Source organism: Giraffa tippelskirchi, chromosome 13, assembly GCF_054371585.1.
Source record: "Giraffa tippelskirchi isolate mGirTip1 chromosome 13, T2T-mGirTip1v1.2.pri, whole genome shotgun sequence".
Classification (NCBI taxonomy): Eukaryota; Metazoa; Chordata; class Mammalia; order Artiodactyla; family Giraffidae; genus Giraffa; species Giraffa tippelskirchi.
The window spans coordinates 76,355,595-76,369,614 of record NC_137287.1 but is presented as its reverse complement, the minus strand read 5'-3'; the positions used below and the strand labels follow the sequence as shown (position 1 = coordinate 76,369,614).

At 38.7% G+C, this 14,020-nt stretch overlaps 1 protein-coding gene across 10 annotated transcripts in view; it reads right to left on the bottom strand.

Moving 5' to 3' along the window:
* CACNB2 (calcium voltage-gated channel auxiliary subunit beta 2) overlaps positions 1–14,020 on the bottom strand; it is a 418,069-nt gene that overhangs the window by 101,414 nt on the left and 302,635 nt on the right. The window lies entirely within an intron of this gene.

The window sequence follows — 14,020 nt, the reverse complement described above, 5'->3', positions numbered from 1 at the left end:
TTAACTTTTTCTTTTTTTTTTTTTGGTATTGAGGTATAGTTGCTTAACAATGTGGTGATAGTTTCAGGTGAATAGTGAAGGGACTCAGCCATACATATACATGTATCCATTCTTTCTCAGTTATCTATTTTAAATATAGCTGTGTATACATGTCAATCCCAAACTCCCAATATTTCCTCCCTCTCCTCCCCCATAACCTTAAGTTTATTCTCTAAGTCTGTGAGCCTGTTTCTGTTTTGTAAATAAGTTCATTTATATCATGTTTAAAATTAGATTCCACAAATGAGCGATATCATATGATATTTGCCTTTTTCTTTCTGACTTACTTCACTTAATAATCTCTAAGTCCATCTATGTTGCTGCATATGGCATTATTTGACTCTATTTAATGGCTGAGTAATATTCCACTGTACATATGTGCCACATCTTCTTTATCCGTTCATCTGTTGATGGACATTTAGGTTGCTTCTATGTCTTGGCTATTTTGGGGTACATGTATCCTTTCAAATCATGTTTTTATCCAGATACATGCCTTGGAGTGGGATTGCTGGATCATATGGAAGCTCTATTTCAGTGGCTAGCAAACTCAGTTCCTCAACAGCTCATACAACTCAACAGTAAAACAATAAACAACCCAACTGGAAAATAGGCAGAAGACCTAAATAGAGATATCTCCAAAGAAGAAATACAGATGCCCAACAGACACATGAAAAGATGCTCAATCCTGCTAATTATTAGAGAAATGCAAATCAAAACCACAATAAGGTACCACCTACACTGGTCAGAATGGTCATCGTTAAAAAGTCTACAAATAACAAATGTTGGAGAGAGTGTGGATAAAAAGAAACCCTCCTACACTGTTGGTGGAAATGTAAGTTGGTGCAGCCACTATGGAAAATAGTATGGAGGCTTCTCAGAAAACTAAAGATATCATTACCATATGATCCAGCAGTCCCACTTGTGGGCATATAACCAGACAAAATAATTTAAAAAGATACATGCATCCCTATGTTCACCACAGCACTGTTTACAATGGCCAAGACATGGAAGCAACCTAAATGTCCATCAACAGATGGAAGAATAAAGAAGATGTGGTTAATATATACAATGGAATACTACTCAGCCATAAAAAAGAACAAAATAATGCCATTTGCAGCAACATATGCAACTAGTGATTATCACACTAAGTGAAGTACATCAGAAAGAGAAAGACAGATATCATATGATATCACTTACATGTGGAATCTAAACTATGACACAACTGAACTTATCTATGAAACAGATATAGATTTATGAACACAGAAAACAGACTTGTGGTTGCCAAGGGGGAGGGGATTGGGGCAGAAATGAGTGGGAAGTTGGAGTTAGGAGATGTAAGCTCTTATACATAGAATGGATAAAGAAAAAGGTCCCACAAGGTCCAACAAGCACAGGGGACTATATTCAATATCCTGTGATAAACCATAATGGAAAAGAATATATTAAAAAAGAATGTAAATATATATATGTATATATATATATATATATAAAACTGAATCACTTTGCTGTACAGCAGAAATTAACACAAGATTATAAAACAATTATTCCTCAGTAAAAAATAAAAAATGATGACAGTATTGCAAAACAGAGTCTGCACCTCCATGCCAATGCTCAGAGGAGAGCCACTCAGTGGATGTTGGATTGTGACACACATGAGAAATTAATCTTTACTGTGTTAGACCAATGAGATATCTATGATCATTTGTTAGAGCAGGTAGCATTACTTGTCCCACTGGAAATGTCTATGAAAATTTTAGTTTTACACAACATTATTTAAATATCGGGGCTTCCCTGGTGGCTCAGAGGGTAAAGCGTCTGCTTGCAATGTGGGAGACCTGGGTTCGATCCCTGGGTAGGGAAGATCCACTGGAGAAGGAAATGGCAACCCACTCCAGTACTCTTGCCTGGAAAATCCCATGTACAGAGAAGCCTGGTAGGCTACATACAGTCCATGGGGTCGCAAAGAGTCAGACACGACTGAGCAACTTCACTTCTCATTTAAATATCACATCATATATAAACTAATACAAAAACAAATATTCCTCTTTCCAAACCCTTCTTCAGATTTCATAAAACAACCTTCTCTAAGGTTTACACATGTCTCACAATTATCAGTAGGAACACAGACTCTTCTTACTCTTTTCCAGGGGAAATATCCATCCAAGTATTTGGAAACAGTACTTTTTGGAATCTTTTGGTTCACCATAGTCCATATTTATCATTGTGAGGTCCTATTCCCAGAAATAAATATTAAATTTCTATTTAAAATTTTAAGTCCAATTTATCAGGTGACTTATATAAACACCCCCTAATAAGACTGATTCAGGCCAATGTACCTTCAGCAAACAATGTCTTGTTACTCAAAATACAGTAATTAAGGATGTGCTCGGGTTTCTCTGGTGGCTCAGTGGTAAAGAATTTACCTGCCAATGCAGGAAACATGGGCTCAATCCCTGGTTTGGGAAGATCCCACATGCTGCAGAGCAACTAAACCCATGCACCACAACTACTGAAGTCTGCATGCCTAGAGTCCATGCTCTGCAACAAGAGAAGCCATGAGAAGCCTGAGCACGGCAACCAGAGAAAAAGCCCGAGCAGCAATGAAGATTCAGCATAACCAAAAATAAATAAATAAATAAAAATTTTAAAAAGTGCTCCCTGTACCAGGAGTGTTAGTGAGGGTTCAAATATAAGGTGACACTCTCTTTTCTGAGGAATAATTTTCAGAGAAAAAGCTTCATTTTATATCCAGGGTATATGGGGCAATCTTTGGCAAACTTATATTTCTGAACATTTATTTTTGCAAATTTTCTTTCTAAGTGCATATGGAAAAAATAAACACAATTTATTCTTGTTTGGTTGTATAAGCTCATTTGGTTCTTGGCATCTACATGGAGTGGGAACCTAGTAACATCTTGTATGTATAAGAATCTCTGATTATTTTGTCAGGTGCCTTTGTGTTGAAAAAATACTAAGTATGCTCTGCAAGCAACAGTACTTCTGAATATAAAGCCATATATGTTAGAGAGAATTAATCACACATGTATAGGGTCTAAGTAGCCCGTTCAAGGGCCAACTGTTATCCTCAAATCTTGCTCTAATTTTTCTTTACTGGTAGAGGGCAGGCAATGATTAACAGAAACAAAACAGCACTGTTCTGGCTGGCTGATTAGATTTTATTTATTAGCTAGAGGAGCTACCCCACATCCAAGGTCAGGGGTGGTGGCCGAGAGGAGCTACCCCACATCCAGGGGCAGCGGCTGAGCGGGTGCAGAAGGGCCGAGAGGAGCTACTCCACGTTTAAGGTCAGGAGGGGCGGCCATGAGGAGATACCCCTTGTCCAAGGTAAGGAGCAGCTGTGGTAAGGAGGTAAGGAGCAGCTGCACTTTGCTGGAGCAGCCGTGAAGAGATACTCCACGTCCAAGGTAAGAGAAACCCAAGTAAGACAGTAGGTGTTGCGAGAGGGCATCAGAGGGCAGACACACTGAAACTATAATCACAGAAAACTAGCCAATCTTATCACACAGACCATAGCCTTGTCTAACTCAATGAAACTCAGCCATGCCCTGTGGGGCCACCCAAGAAGGACGGGTCATGGTAGAGAGGTCTGACAGAATGTGGTCCACTGAAAAAGGGAATGGCAAACCACTTCAGTATTCTTGCATTGACAACCCCATGAACAGTATGAAAAGGCAAAATGATAGGATACTGAAAGAGGAACTCCCCAGGTTGGTAGGTGCCCAATATGCTACTGGAGATCAGTGGAGAAATAACTCCAGAAAGAATGAAGGGATGGAGGCAAAGCAAAAAAAAAAATACCCAGTTGTGGATGTGACTGGTGATAGAAGCAAAGTCCAATGCTGTAAAGAGCAATATTGCATAGGAATCTGGAATGTTAGATCCATGAATCAAGGCAAATTAGAAGTGGTCAAATAGGAGATGGCAAGAGTGAACAACGACATTCTAGGAATCAGTGAACTAAGATGGACTGGAATGGGTGAATTTAACTCAGATGACCATTATATCTACTACTGTGGGCAGGAATCCCTTAGAAGAAATGGAGTAGCCATCATGGTCAACAAAAGAGTCCAAAATGCAGTACTTGGGTGCAATCTCAAAAACTACAGAATGATCTCTGTTCGTTTCCAAGGCAAACCATTCAATATCACGGTAATCCAAGCCTATGCCCCGACCAGTAACACTGAAGAAGCTGAAGTTGAATGGTTCTATGAAGCCTACAGGACCTTTTAGAACTAACACCCAAGAAAGATGTCCTTTTCATTATAGGGGACTGGAATGCAAAAGTAGGAAGTCAAGAAACACCTGGAGTAACAGGCAAATTTGGCCATAGAGTACAGAATGAAGCAGGGCAAAGGCTAATAGAATTTTGCCAAGAGAACGCACTGGTCATAGCAAACACCCTCTTCCAACAACACAAGAGAAGACTCTACACATGGACATCACAGATGGTCAACACCAAAATCAGACTGATTATATTCTTTGCAGCCAAAGATGGAGAAGCTCTATATAGTCAGCAAAAACAAGACCAGGAGCTGACTGTGGCTCAGATCATGAACTCCTTATTGCCAAATTCAGACTGAAATTGAAGAAAGTAGAGAAAACCACTAGACCATTCAGGTATGACCTAAATCAAATCCTTTATGATTATACAGTGGAAATGAGAAATAGATTTAAGGGACTAGATCTGATAGACAGAGTGCCTGATGAACTATGGACAGAGGTTCGTGACATTGTACAAGAGACAGGGATCAAGACCATCCCCATGGAAAAGAAATGCAAAAAAGCAAAATGGCTGTCCGAGGAGGCCTTACAAATAGCTGGGAAAAGAAGAGAAGCAAAAAGCAAAGGAGAAAAGGAAAGAGATTCCCATCTGAATGCAGAGTTCCAAAGAATAGCATGGAGAGATAAGAAAGCCTTCCTCAGTGATCAATGCAAAGAAATAGAGGAAAACAACAGAATGGGAAAGACTAGAGATCTCTTCAAGAAAATTAGAGATACCAAGGGAACATTTCATGCAAAGATGGGCTCAATAAAGGACAGAAATGGTAGGGACCTAACAGAAGCAGAAGATATTAAGAAGAGGTGGCAAGAATACACAGAAGACCTGTACAAAAAAGATCTTAACCACCCAGATAATCATGATGGTGTGATCACTCACCTAGAGCCAGACATCCTGGAATGTGAAGTCAAGTGGGCCTTAGAAAGCATCACTACGAACAAAGCTAGTGGAGGTGATGGAATTCCAGTTGAGCTATTTCAAATCCTGAAAGATGATGCTGTGAAAGTGCTGCACTCAATATGCCAGCAAATTTGGAATACTCAGCAGTGGCCACAGGACTGGAAAAGGTCAGTTTTCATTCCAATCCCAAAGAAAGGCAATACCAAAGAATGCTCAAACTACCGCACAATTGTACTCATTTCACACGCTAGTAAAGTAATGCTCAAAATTCTCCAAGCCAGGCTTCAGCAATACGTGAACCATGAACTTCCAGATGTTCAAGCTGGTTTTAGAAAAAGCAGAGGAATCAGAGATCAAATTGCCAATATCCGCTGGATCATCGAAAAAGCAAGAGAGTTCAGAAAAAACATCTCTTTCTGCTTTATTGACTCTGCCAAAGCCTTTGACTGTGTGGATCACAATAAACTGTGGAAAATTCTGAAAGAGATGGGAATACCAGACCACCTGACCTGCCTCTTGAGAAACCTGTATGCAGGTCAGGAAGCAACAGTTAGAATGGGACATGGAACAACAGACTGGTTCCAAATAGGAAAAGGAGTACATCAAGGCTGTATATTGTCACCCTGACTATTTAACTTATATGCAGAGGACATCATGAGAGACGCTGGGCTGGAAGAAGCACAAGCTCCAGCTTGTGCTTGATTCCAATCAAGATTACTGGGAGAAATATCAATAACCTCAGATATGCAGATGATACCACCCTTATGGCAGAAAGTGAAGAAGAACTAAAGAGCCTCTTGATGAAAGTGAAAGAGGAGAGTGAAAAAGTTGGCTTAAAGCTCAACATTCAGAAAACTAAGATCATGGCATCCGGTCCCATCACTTTGTGGGAAATAGATGGGGAAACAGTGGAAACAGTGTCAGACTTTATTTTTTTGGGCTCCAAAATTACTGCAGATGGTGATTGCAGCCATTAAATTAAAAGATGCTTACTCCTTGGAAGGAAAGTTATGGCCAACCTAGATAGCATATTAAAAAGCAGAGACATTACTTTGCCAACAAAGGTCTGTCTAGGCAAGGCTATGGTTTTTCCAGTAGTCATGTGTGGATGTGAGGGTTGGACTATAAAGAAAGCTGAGTGCCAAAGAATTGATGCTTTGAACTGTGGTGTTGGAGAAGACTCTTGAGAGTCCCTTGGACTATAAGGAGATCCAACCAGTCCATCCTAAAGGAGATCAGTCCTGGGTGTTCATTGGAAGGACTGATGTTGAAGCTGAAGCTCCAATACCTTGGCCACCTCATGCGAAGAGCTGACTCATTGGAAAAGACCCTGATGCTGGGTAGGATTGGGGGCAGGAGGAGAAGGGGATGACAGAGGATGAGATGGTTGGATGGCATCACCGACTCGATGGACATGAGTTTGGGTAAACTCTGGGAGTTGGTGATGGACAGGGAGGCCTGGCGTGCTGTGATTAATGGGGTCACAAAGAGTCGGACACAACTGAGCGACTGAACTGAACTGAGACTCTGCTTTGCTCACCATAAATAAATTATTGCTGAAGGTTCACATTTATACTTTCCTGCTCAAATTGCTGGCTTAGCAAAATATTCTTGAAATGATTTCTAAGATCTTCTTCAAATTTGAAATTAAGCTGACATTTCTCAACTTAACTACCAAAGAAGGGAAAACTTAATTAGTAGACTAACTATTAATGAACAGACAATGTAAATTAATTCACTATGTGTGTTCTACTCTTCTTTTACTAAAACTGGCTTAAAAATTTTCAAGGTAGTATCTAACTCTTATCCTTTGGAACATTCTTCATAGAAGGTATAATATTCATTTTCATTCTGAAATACTCTGTTTTAACCTTATTGACTTATTGTACACAGAAAAACATTTCAGGAGAGATAAATCTATTGATGATTTTTGGTGAAAATAGTCAAAGGTTTATTAGGTCATTATTTCATAGCTTTATATCTGTCAAAGACTGAGACAAAGGGTATAACTGGGTAGGGCTTTGAAATAGCAAGGACTCTACCCTCATAGAAATGACCCTTCATGCAGATGCTCTAGTGTCAAACTGGGTGGATTTTCTTTTTTTTTTTTTTTTAAACTGGGTGGATTTTCATGGCTTTTAAATAAAATTGTTAGGGGAAATACTGACTGAAACCACCCACTCTGGCTAGGGACCACAATAACCATTTACATGAGTTATTTTATGACAAGAGTTCCTGGTAAGGAACATGGAACTAACAAGCCACCATCAACTGGAAGAATTTGGAAAAGTCAAAAGGAGACTCCAGTCCATCTGTCCTACCAATCTCCCAGAATCCTCCTCACTGGAATCCATCTTGGCTGAGCCATGCATGTGCCACCCGGAAGGACCCTGAGTCAGAATAACTAGCCACAGACAACTCACAAACTAATTCCATCACCATAAGACCTGAGACTGGGAGCCACATGGCAGAGCAGTTCCCCTGGGTTTCCTGACCCTCCTGTTTTCCATCTTGGCTCCCCTTTCCAATAAAGTCTCTTGCTTTGTCAGCATATGTGCCTCCTTGAACAATTCATTTCAGACTGTTAGACAGGAGCTAACTCTCAGGCCCTGAAAGGGGTCCCCCTTCCTGCAACAAAATGTTGTGTTGGATTATCTGTTGCCAATTTGGCTCTATGCCATTCCTCATACTCTCCCATACATCAAAGGGCATGGATGCCTGGGAATTACATTTATAGAACTTCTGCCAGCAAGGAACCCAGCTGGATTTCCCCCAAAGAAAGGAACTTGTGTGAGACGCAGAAAGCAGGAGAGAAGCCATAATATTGCTCTACCATCAGCCATCAAGAGGTTTTCCAGTAAAATGGGTCAGCAGTTCTCAAAGTGTGGTTCAGGAAACACTAAAAGTCACTGAGATCTTCTTGGGGGTCCACATGTTGAAAGTATTTTTATAACCACAATGAGCAACTTCTTAATTCCCCTAAAACTACTAGCAAACCTGAAAACTGGTAGTTTTCTCTGACTTCATTTCTTTAGTTCCTTTACATTTTGTAAATTTCTAATTCCCTGTACTAGATTCCTCCCTCTATGAAATATTTAAAGTGTTTTTTGTTTTCTTGACCAAACCATAATAGGATTGAATTGATGTTCAATATATGACACAATGGATTTATTTTTAATAAATCTTTAAAAATCATTTCAAGTAGGAAATCTTTTCCCCACTTCCATCTCTACTCCCACTATGAATTAGAAGACTCTCCTCTCAAAACATTTCCTATTAAAATTGATGGTCAAAATGCTCAGTTTGTTCTGTTATAAAATGGCTATTCTATATTAAACATGCTATGTTCCTTTCAGAGAAAGCTCAAAATTAACTGAAAAGCTTTACAGGCAGGCAACTCTACCAGACTTCTTGTTGAAATGGACATGAATACTGTAACACATTTTGTTCTAAAACAATACTTACATTCTGAGTTGTTCTATGCTACTTAAAAAAAAAAAAAACCATCTGATTAAAGACAATAGCTTTGATTGTGGGGGAAAAAAACCTAAGGCTAGAAACTGCCAAATTCACCATAACAAATTTATTCTCCCCAGGGGGTATTTATATAAGTCGAAAAGTTCATCTCCAAATATCACTCAAATTGTCATCTGATTACGTCTGTCATTTGCACAAGGAAGGGTTTTTCTTGGCTTATCAATACCAGTCAGCCTCAGCATATATAGATTCTTAGACATTCTTACCACTCTTGACCCATATTCTGATAAATCAACCCAATTCAAGCAAAGCTGTTGAGCTGTAAAAACAACAGCTATTTTGTGGGGGAGAGTTGGTCTTGATAATCACCGCAACAATACTATCAAGAGGAATCTGCACAACGCAGACCTTGATGCCTCATTCATCACATGGTTTCCACCAAAACTGAATTACAAGAAATGCCGGGTAACTTTAAAAAATAGAAACTGGTTATTGGGGTCTCTTATCCAGTTATTACAGGGAAGGAACACAGCCCCAAACTGGATTAAAGATTTACTGAGCATGGCCTTGCCCACCAGAGCAAGACCCAGTTTTCCCCACAGCCAGTCCCTCCCATCAGGAAGTTTGCACAAGCCTCTTATCCTCATCCATCAGAGGGCAGACAGAATGAAAACCACAACCACAGAAAACTAATCAAAATGATCACATGGATGAGCCATGCCATGTAGGGCCACCCAAGATGGACGGGTCATGGTGGAGACTTCCAATAAAACATGGTCCACTGGAGAAGAGAATGCAAATCATATCTGGTCCCATCCCTTCATGGCAAATAGATGGGAAAAAAATGGAAACTGTGACAGACTTTATTTTCTTGAGCTCCAAAATCACTGCAGATGGTGACTACAGCCATGAAATTAAAAGACACTTGCTCCTTGGAAGAAAAGCTATAAAAAACCTAGACAGCATATTAAAAAGCAGAAACATCACTTTGCCAACAAAGATCTGTATTGTCAAAGCTATAGTTTTACCATTAGTCCTGTATGGATGTGAAAGTTGGACCATAAAGAAGGCTGAGTGGTGAAGAATTGATGCTTTTGAACTGTGGTGCTAGGGAAGACTCTTGAGAGTCCCTTGGATACCAAGGAGATCAAACCAGTTAGTCCTAAAGGATATCAACCTTGAATATTCATTGGAAGGACTGATGCTGAAGCTCCAATACTTTAGCCATCTGATGCAAAGAACTGACTCATTGGAAAAGACCCTGATGGTGGGAAAGATTGAGGGCAGGAGGAGAAGGGGGCAATGGAGGATGAAATCATTGGATGGCATCATCAACTCAATGGACATGAGTTTGAGCAAACTCCGGGAGATAGTGAAAGACAGGGAAGCCTGGCGTGTTACAGTTCATGGGGTCATAAAGGGTCAGATACAACTGAATGACTGAATGCAAACTTCCAGTTATATTAAACTATTTTCTGTTCTTACAACAAATATTCCTCTCTTTTGTCTTTGGGAGCATGATGACCCCCTTGCATAAAATATATTATCTAGATCATCTCTCTATCTATCTTCAGCATTGCACATTGCCTACTAACAAATAGGTTCTCAAATGAATACACAAATACATATATGTGTATGTGTTTGTATACATATATATTTTAATAAATAAATAGTATTACCTAAAATGTTACACTCTAATGAGATTAAAAAAAAAAAAAAAAAGCACAGCATCATGTAGCCTAAAAGGAAGATATGCTTATAGATAGGATTAGGAAGGGGCTCACACAAGTCATCTATCTTTTGTTTCAATGGTGTTAAAACATTTATTTTGGTTGGATTACCTATTGCTTTGAAATACAACACCAAATGAGTTTCTTTTTCCAAATTGTTTTTGAAAACTTATTTTTATATTTTTATTTTTATCAGTTGTATTGAAGCATAAGTAGTGTGCATGTGCACACACAAAGAGTACAGTTTGGTAACTTAACTTTTGTAACTAATTAATTCAACTTTTGTAACTAACTGTTAAACTTTTGTAACTAATTTTTAAACTTTTGTAACTATATGGAACTACCACAATCAATCAAAACATGTCTCAGGGTATCAGGAGGGATGAGAAGAAAGGATAACAAAGGAGCAAGAGGAAACTTTTAGGGATGACAAATATGATTAATGCTATATTTAAAACTTTAAATCTTATTTCAAATAGAATATATGTGGTATTTTTTGTTCAATCTGTGTCTAGTTTCAGAGTCAAGGGAAAGTCTTAGTGAGTAACTTGACATTTTGGAAGATTAAAAAGAGTTTTCATTTTTTTTTTCACAAGGCTTAGAATCACATTACAATTTCTAAAATGAATCTGGGGGATGTGGTTTAGTTGTTAAGTTATGTCCAACTCTTTTGACCCCACGGACTATAGCCCACCAAGCCTCTCTGTCCATGGTATTTCCCAGACAAGAATACTGGAGCAGGCTGCCATTTCCTTCTCCAGGGGCTTCCTGATCCAGGGATCAAACCCAGGTCTCCTGCATTGCAGGTGGTCTCCTTACTGACTGAGCCACAAGGGAAGCCCAAAATGAATCTATTCTTCCTTAAAGATAATGATGATCTTGTGACAGATACATGTTCATAGAAAGGACATGAAAGGGGTTAACAAAAATATCCTTGGAGCTTATCCATTTTGTTTCTTTACTTTTATCAGAAGCATGGACAATAGTTTTGCCTTGGTTAATTTCCTTCATTTTTTGGGCCTTTCAAGGAGCAGAATATTGCTATTTATATGTCAAGCTTTTAAGCAAAGGGAAAAACATGGTTAGGTCTGTATTTGTCATATTATGGATTATCAGAAGGAAAGCCTGTGTTTAAGTTGATATTTTCACTAACCTCACTGAAGTGTTTTCCTGATTTAAATAGAATCTATTTGCTCTTAGAAGGAATAACCATAGTAAAAGGCCAAATTAGTTTTTTAGGTAGTGATGGGAAATTGATAAAAAAGAATTCAGGGCCTACTCTAGGCATCAGGAGAGAAGCAGATTCATTATCTTCCCACAGACAAATGTAAATGGATGGAGAAGGCAAACAAGATATTGATTGTAAGCTGTCAAAAGCATATAAAGTCTCAGAAAAGGACACATCTGCATATAAATAGAACTACACAAGCATCTGACCAAACCCAGATATAAATTATTTAAGAGATTATCTACTTCAATCCTCCATTTGGTTAATATGTGAAATATAAATTTATAAATGCTTTTCCTGATAAAAAAGAATTGAATACGTATGTTCTTATCACATTTCTCCCAGCTCATTTATGGACCAGAATCCCATCTACTCTTTTTGCTCATTTCCTTTTGAAAACATGTCTCAACTCAAAGCACAGTCCCAACACTTCACACTGCCCAGTCCCAGTTGAGACACTGAACTCTAACAAAATACTTTCAGAAGGTGACCAGCAATCACTGGACTTCCCCAGTAGCTCAGACGATTAGAAGTCTGCCTGCAGTGCAGGAGACCTGGGTTTAGTCCCTGGGTTGAGAAGATCCCCTGGAGAAGGAAATGGCAACCCACTACAGTATTCTTGCCTGGAAAATCCCGTGGACAGAGCAGCCTGGTGGGCTATAGTCCATGGGGTCGCAAAGAGTTGGACATGAGTGAACACATCCAGCAATCACTAAAAAAATTCCTTACATGTAAATGCTCTGTGCTACTATGAAGCTCTAAGGCATGTTTATATGGATAAGTCTGACTCAATTTTATCATTTTATCTAATATTTTTAAAAAGATTTTTATGGAGACCATTTTTTGAAAGTCTATATTAAATTTGTTACAATACTGTTTCTGTTTTATGTTTTGGCTTCTTGGCCTTGAGGCATATGGGATCTTAGTTTCCCAACCAGTGATTGAACCTGTGTCCCCTGCATTGGCAGGTGGGCTTTTAAACTAATGGGCCACCAGGGAAGTCCCAGTCTTATCATTTTAGAGGAGCTCATATTAATCTTGGCCTACTTAAGAAACAGTTTCTTTTTCCCTATTATTTTGGGTACTATGACCCTTTTAAAAACATCTTGATTTTCTGTCTAACTTGGTAGGTAAATACGTATAAAATGAGTAGAGGATTTTACCAAAATCCAGATGTAGTAATGTAGCTTTTCTCCCAAGTCTGACAAGGAGGCAAGCTTGACATTTTGGACAACCATTTCCCTAAAGAATAGCTAACAATGTTAAATTAATTATTGTTTTTGAACCTTTCAGAGATCGTGGTTGAGAATTTTCCGGGGTAGGTGAAATACTCAAGTCTTCTGATTTTAAGAGGTATGAGGAATCCCAAACAGAATTTAAGAAAAAAAAAAAAAAAAGGAAATCTGCATCTTGACAAAGCATAGTGACATTGCAGAACACCAAAGACAGAGAGAAGATCTCAGAGCAGCTTGGAGAAAAAGAAAGTGTATACAGTCATGCTGAGAACTGGCTTCTCAACAGCCAGAAGCCACAAAATGGTAAAATTCACCATCCAAGTGCTAGGAAAAAATATCAACCTAAAATTGTTTTTAAGCAAAACTCTCTCTCATGAATGAGTTTTCTTTTTTTGTCAGAAAAAAGAGACTTTCTCACCAAGAATGTTCTCATGGAAGAAACTAACAATGGTATCAGAAAGAATCCTTAATACTCGAAGGAAATGGTGAACAAAGGCAGGAATCATGAAATGGATAAATCAAAACAAATACAGAATTGATTTTAAAAGATTAGTAGTAATAATAATAATACTATCTATCATGTAGGATTAAAAAAAGCAGATAAGGTGAAATTATTAGCAGAAATATGTCAGAAAGGAGTTATCAGGCTTAAAAGTTCAAAAGAGAAAGTCAAAGTCACTTAGTCATGTCCAACTCTTTGCGACCCCATGGACTATACGGTCCATGGAATTCTCCAGACCAGAACACTGGAGTGGGTAAGTACCCTTTCCCTTCTCCACGGGATCTTCCCAACCCAAGGACTGAACCCAGGTCTCCCACACTGCAACTGGATTCTTTACCAGCTGAGCCACAAGGGAAGCCCTAAAAGTTCTAAAGTCCCTATATTGTCCAAAAGGAAGGTTAAATTACTGATTAACTTCAGATGATAGTAAGAATTCACGCTGAAATTTCCAAGGTGCCACTAAAAAACACAAGTATAATGTATAACCTCCAAATTAGTAAAGAGTAAAAACAGATTTAAAAATTCAATCATCTCATATTGAGATGGGAAATAAAATAAAAATCTGTAACACACTAGAGGCACAAGGGCTTCCCAGATGGCTCAGTGGGA